We start from the raw sequence: 6,699 nt of genomic DNA on the forward strand, positions 1-6,699 counted from the left end.
AATAATAACTTAATTATTTTTACATATGGATTAGTAGAAAAATTATGGGAAATAAGAAGTGATAAAGAGGAATTTTAGAGAATAAAAAAACTAATTAATAGTAACTAATGAAATGATAAACATGGCCATTAATAAAAGATTAATATAATTAATGTCAACATAATCTTGAATATAATAAATGTTTATTAATAAAAATATTTAATATAATAAATGCTTGACATATATTAGAAAATCTCCTATAAAATCACAAATTAAAGACAACAACCTATATAACATCATAGCTTTCTTTTCTGCATAAATACAAGAAAAAGCAAATTAACATTAAACTCTAGTTTTGTTCTTGGCATCTTTACCCCTTTGAAACTCAAAAGCACCCATAGGTGACTCAAATCCTTTACGAAAATGACCATGAACATTGCTCAAACTCAACCTCAACCTCACTTCCTTCTCGTGGCCTATCCATCCCAAGGACATATTAACCCAGCTTTCGAGTTCGCTAAACGACTCGTCCGATTAGGTGTCAAAGTCACCTTTGCCACCACCGTCTCAATCTACAACAAAATCAGCAAATCTGGCCGACTCACGGAGTGTTTTAACTTTGCTGTTTTCTCAGACGGCTTTGATGATGGTTACACGCCAATGGTCGATGATCCGATAGCACACCTCACTCAGTTGAAGAACCAAGGAACAGAGAGCTTGAAAGAAACCATTCTTTCTAATGCTGAAAGTGGAACTCCAGTGACTTGTTTGGTTTACACACTCATTCTTCAGTGGGCTGCGATGGTGGCACGTGACCTTAATGTGCCATCAGCAGTGCTTTGGATCCAACCGGCATCTGTGTTACGTGTCTACTACTATTATTTCAATGGGTACAACGAACTGATTGGTGACGACTGTAACGAACCCTCATGGTCCATCCAGTTACCAGGGTTGCCACTGCTCAAAATTCGTGATCTCCCCACGTTTTGTAGCCCTTCAAATACCTACAGTTTTGCATTGACTTTATTCAAAGCACAGCTTGATGTGCTGGGTTCGGAAGAGAAGGCGAAAATACTCGTGAATAGCTTTGATGCATTAGAAGATGAGGCGTTGAAAGAGATTGATGGAAAGCTGAAGATGGTTGCGGTTGGACCGTTGATTCCTTCGGCTTTCTTGGGTGGCAAGGATCCATCTGATAAGTCTTTTGGGGGAGACTTGTTTGAGAAAACAAAAGATTATGTGGAATGGATGAACACAAAGCCTGAAGGGTCCATTGTTTATATATCCTTTGGTAGCATCATAATGTTGTCAAAGAAACAAAAGGAGGCAATGGCACATGGTTTGTTAGCTTGAGGTAGACCCTTTCTATGGGTGATTAGAGATAAAGATGGAGATAAGAAAGGCGAGAAGACCGAAGAGGAAGAAGATGAGGAATTAAGTTTTATGGAGGAACTAGAACAATTAGGTTTGATAGTTCCATGGTGTAGTCAACTAGAGGTGCTATCACACCCTTCTCTAGGTTGTTTTGTGACACATTGTGGTTGGAATTCGACACTTGAAAGTATAGCTTGTGGGGTTCCAGTGGTGGCCTTTCCTCATTGGACGGATCAGTCGACAAACGCTAAGCTCCTAGAAGATGTTTGGGGAACCGGGGTGAGGGTGACCGCAAATGAGGAAGGAGTTGTCGAAGGTGAGAGGAGATACGAAGGTGCGTAGAAATGGTGATGGGAGGACATGAAAGAGGTGTATCAATGAGAAAGAATGCGAAGAAGTGGAAGGATTTAGTAAGAGAGGCTATGAAAGAAGGTGGATCTTCTTATATGAATCTCAAGGACTTTGTTGAAGAAGTTAATAAAAGTTCACCTCAAGAATAACGTGGTCATGATCTCTCGAGTGAAAAGATGAAAGATTCTGAATATGAAAGGTGGTCATGATTCTAATACTAAAATATGTTGAATATTAATCATTATAGTTTGATGAGTAAGTGTTAGTCATTCATGAGTAAGTCAATAAAGTCTAGCCGGTCATTAGCTGGGTGTAGCTAGTCTTTGGCTGGCTGTTATTTGTAGGCTGTTACTAAAAATAATGTTTTATTTTAGAGTTTTTCTTTCTGTCATTTAGTTTGCCAATTTAAAGGCTTAGTTGTCCTCAATAAATTGTACCTTTCTAGCACTCTTATCAACTATATACTCAAACAACAAGGTCAAAGTCATTTTGATTTACTTAAGTAGTGTTTCAGGGTGAAAGACGTTTGAAAACTCACACCTCTCACACTTATGAGTCATTTGTGTAAATATGTGTTTCTATTTTTTATTTAGTAGTGTCATGTAAACAAGATTACAAGGGTCAAGTTTGTCAATATAGTGTATGCGTCGTTTAAATGAAAACGCCATGTATGTTATGTATTGGTATAAAATTGAAGTCGATATATTGTACAAGGGTTACACTCACGTAATACAGTTCAATATACCGAATACTTTGATTCTTTGTGTTCTATCTCGGAGACCATGATTGTTTGGTATCGATTCTAAACACAAATAGGTACGACTTTTGGGGCATCAGGGTAAAGACTTTGTTATCGTCCAAAGATCATTGGGAGTTTGTGGAAATTGGTTCAACAGCAAATAATGAGAATGCGTAACGACTAAATAAAAAAAAGAAAAATATGCAAAATCCATGCCAATTATCCAACATGTAATTATGAAATTGGTTTTTTTTACATACCGCAAGAGCATCAAGAGCATGCCATGAATGCATGTTACTCCATACATAATATCAAGGACATCCAAGGTAATGATAGTACATGAAACTATAATGTACTATAATGTTTAAGAAGAGATCTTGAGACTCTCCCAAAGTTTAATCTGATAGTTGATGTCCAAAGACATGGAGATTTTGAATAAAAAGTGTGCACATCATAAAGAAGTTCCAGATAAGACTATTTATTGAGAAGGTGTTAAATTTACCTCCAAGAGGGATTCAAGTGGTAACAGATATTGAAAAATCCAAAGACCTCGCTACGATGCCATTTGATTAACTGATGGGATTTTTGCAGTCACCTGGAGCATGATTGAATTGAAATATTGATATTAGAGAATCTGCCCACATACACCGTCTGGATTTGAAACTGAAGTTACAACCTACCTCTTCCATTGGAGTGGTACCATTTTAACATCATTATTAGTTTGTGAGCAAGAACAAAAACAACTAGTTGGAGACTATGCTCCACTCGCATTGATATAGATTAAATAAAGGGGAGGGGGGGGTGTAATAACTACCGGAGAAATTAATATTTTTGTAAGTTGAATTAAAAGGTAGAGAAGAAAAAGAGCGAGCGTTTCTAGGTAGAGAAGAAAAAGTCTCTAGTATGGTTAGAGAAGAGCTAGGCCGATTGATGCCATGGATGGTCCAAGACATGTCACGTCTACAATTGAGGAAAAGGTGAAGATGATGAGCAAAAAGAAAAATGTAGTCTTTTAGTGGAGATAGGTGACAATGGTCATAAAACCGACATACAATTACTGATAATGATTTCATATGATAGGACAAAGTTCACCTTTTTAGGAGTTAGAGTAGACAAAGAAATTTAAGGTACAAATAGGCTATGGTAAGATGATCCAAGTTAAAGGCAAAGGAACCACAAAATTTACGACAGCCTGTTAATATAAACTTATCATTGAGGTGTAATTAGCTCCTGAACATGGTCATAATTTGTGGAATGTTAACAACATATGATGTCCGAATATTCTCTGTATTTTGATGACAATGTGTGTGTTATTAAGCATAAAAGCTCCAATGAGATTGCTGGTAAAAAAATGATATCAAAAATCAAGAATTTGCCATGCATGTAGTTTATGATTGTATGACCACACTTGTCATGTAAAATCTAGACCCTTAACCCATGGCATCTCCGATGTGGCCCTATGGGCATTTGAATGAGAAAGGTCTTAACTTACATTATGATAAGAACATGGTAGAGTTTTGTGTATCCATTTAAGATTAGTCAATAGTGGAAAATGATACGTGAACAGATCTTAATCAGGGGATCGTCCACCAAGAGTCCGGTTACAAAAGATTTTAACTAAAACATAACCATAGAGTTTCTTAGAATTCTATCTTAAACTTGGTTCGATCACAGCGAATGAACCAATTATAACTATTCACAGCGAACGAACCAACTATTCACGGCGAAACCAGATCGTTTGATTTTTTATCGGCAACCCAAGATTCTGGCCAACTTAGTAGTGTGGCCAACAGAGGTGGCCGGAAACAGCAGCGCAAAGAGGCTGCGAATGGCAGCGTTAGGCGAGGATGACCAATGTTGAAGGGACCGATCAAAGATAAGAGATTTATAAGGCCAATTCATCTTAACTAGTTATTAAAACTAAAGCAAAACGGGAGTGTAGGGTCAATGTTGCAATTAACTGATTTTAATTTGTTGATTATTTAATTATTAATATCATCTTAGAGTGCGTATCACACTAGCAAGTAACAATATTTGATAAACAAATTATAAATTAGGTTTTCTAATCATCCTAATCAAGAACACTAGGAGTCTTCCATTGACTGTGATCACTGGCAAAAAAATTCCTTCACTGTTCAACTAACTAAAGCATGCAATATCGCCTTAGAACATAATATCAAACTCTATGCAAACAAGTATACTTCATTTGTCAAACTAGACATCAATGATTGAAAAAAACCTTCGACCTGATGATTGAACCAGCCATACTAACCATCAAGTTGTGTTGATTATCAACAAATTAACAAGTATATATAATTTAATATATAACATGAAAAGAAAACTGAAATCATACAAAATTTACACTCGGGAATGATTCGGGATGGTTTATCCTCTCCTGGTCTTCATTAGGTCTTCACTACATGATTGGAAATCATTGAACATTATTGGATGGAAATTCCTAGCTCCAAGATTCGTCCAAAATCACCCAAACACTGCAAAGAAGAGGCTTAAGTCGAATAGGGTTGAGAGAAAATATAATCATATTAGGTTTTACGGCCGATTTTAAGTCCCTCGTGTGTTGTGAGGGCTTGGCTTCAGCTCTTCACGTGTCACATGGGACAAAATAGTCAACCCCATTATTTTCCATCTCAAGTTTCCTCAAGCACCGTGAGGGATTTGCAATCCTATTTCGCATGTCTCTAGGATTATCGTGTGCCGTTAAGGACTTTGCTTCGGGTCTTCATGGCGCGCTAAGAACCAACTATTCAAAATTTTATTTTCTTTTATTTCTTTGCTACAATGCATGGGTGTATCTGCCCTATCTTCCCTTGGACTTCATAACTTGCACGTAACTGTTTCCAATATTTACCACAATTCTAACTATAAACTTAATAAAAACAATAAAATTAAACGGTACATGAATTATATCAACTATCAAATGACGATGCAAAGTGTGTGATATGCTTTGGGGTTTGCGAACCCAAACTAGAATAGGTCTAAGCTACCATCATCTCTATCGAAATCAAACTCAAAATCCCATAGAATTAGGTTTACTAACAACAAGGATTATCCACATATATATATATGGGAAGGTTTTAGAGAAAAAAAAACTATTGCTTCCGGAATCTACACGACCCGTTTACGTTCTTGTGTGCACGGACCCTCCAGTTGACCAGGTCTTTACTCGTAAGTCTCCCTTTTTGGATTACCGATGTGAACCACCTTTTTTTACATCATTTTTTTCGGTCACCGATCAAAAGGGAATAAACAAGTCATTTCCTTTCTTTTTTGTATTCTGATTAGGGTTTCTTTGGATTGTTTTTTAAGGTTTTGGTTATTCAAATTTATGGCGTTATTCGAGTTGATTGGATTCAGTTGTTTATTTGCGTTGTTGACAGATATCCGGGTCTGACCGGCTAAATTACAATATGTTTTTTAGGATACCGTTATTGTGTGAGTCATATTCCTGTATGCTATTTAAGATGGTTGAATATGGGAAGGTTGTGATTGACAAGTTTAATGGTACTGATTTCGGTTGGTGCAATATGCAAATGGATGCATTACTTTCTCAAAGGGATTTGGATGTAGATTTGGAAGATATGGTAAAAGATATGAGTAAAGATAATGAAGCTGATTGGAACTCAAAGGACAAGAAAGTAAGAGGAGCTATTACATTGGCTCTGACGAGGGACGTTGCTTTAACATCATGCATGAAACCACTGCTTGTGGTGTGATGTTAGCTTTATCAAATATGTATGAGAAGCGTTTGTAACTAACAAGGTATTCTTGATGAAGGAAGTATTCATGAAAAGAAATAGCGAGGGTAGCTCAATTACTACCCACATTAACAATTCGAACTCAGTTCTATCCATATTATCATTTGTGGGAATGAAGTTCGATAATGAAATCAAGCTTTGGTGATGTTATCTTCAACTGATAGCTGGTTTGGAACTGTAACTACGGTTACCAATCCTGTGGGGTTTGCGGGTATGACATTTGAAGTGATATGAGATATTGTGCTTCGTAACGCCACTCTCCAGAAAACCCCTGGTTAAGGATCATCTTCTAGGATGTTTTATGTTGGCAATGGAAGGGTAAATAATATGGATAGTGTGAACCGGGGAAAGAGTTCATCTAGAGCTCGAAAAAATGTGGGGTGTTGGAATTGCAACAAGGTGAGGCATGTTATGTCACACCTTCAATTTTCGACTAATCAGGTTTTACCGTGAGGCGCATGACATACCAAGATTTAACCA

The 6,699-nt window shown here is 36.9% G+C and overlaps 1 pseudogene; it reads left to right on the forward strand.

Moving 5' to 3' along the window:
• Nucleotides 1-366: 366 nt before the first annotated feature.
• On the forward strand, nucleotides 367-1,881 carry LOC143603673 (UDP-glycosyltransferase 75C1 pseudogene; annotated as a pseudogene).
• The last annotated feature ends 4,818 nt before the right edge of the window (nucleotides 1,882-6,699 follow it).

This window comes from Bidens hawaiensis, unplaced genomic scaffold (assembly GCF_021521415.1).
Source record: "Bidens hawaiensis isolate Kalapana, Puna unplaced genomic scaffold, B.hawaiensis_p1.1 tig00062397_1, whole genome shotgun sequence".
NCBI classification, from domain to species: Eukaryota; Viridiplantae; Streptophyta; class Magnoliopsida; order Asterales; family Asteraceae; genus Bidens; species Bidens hawaiensis.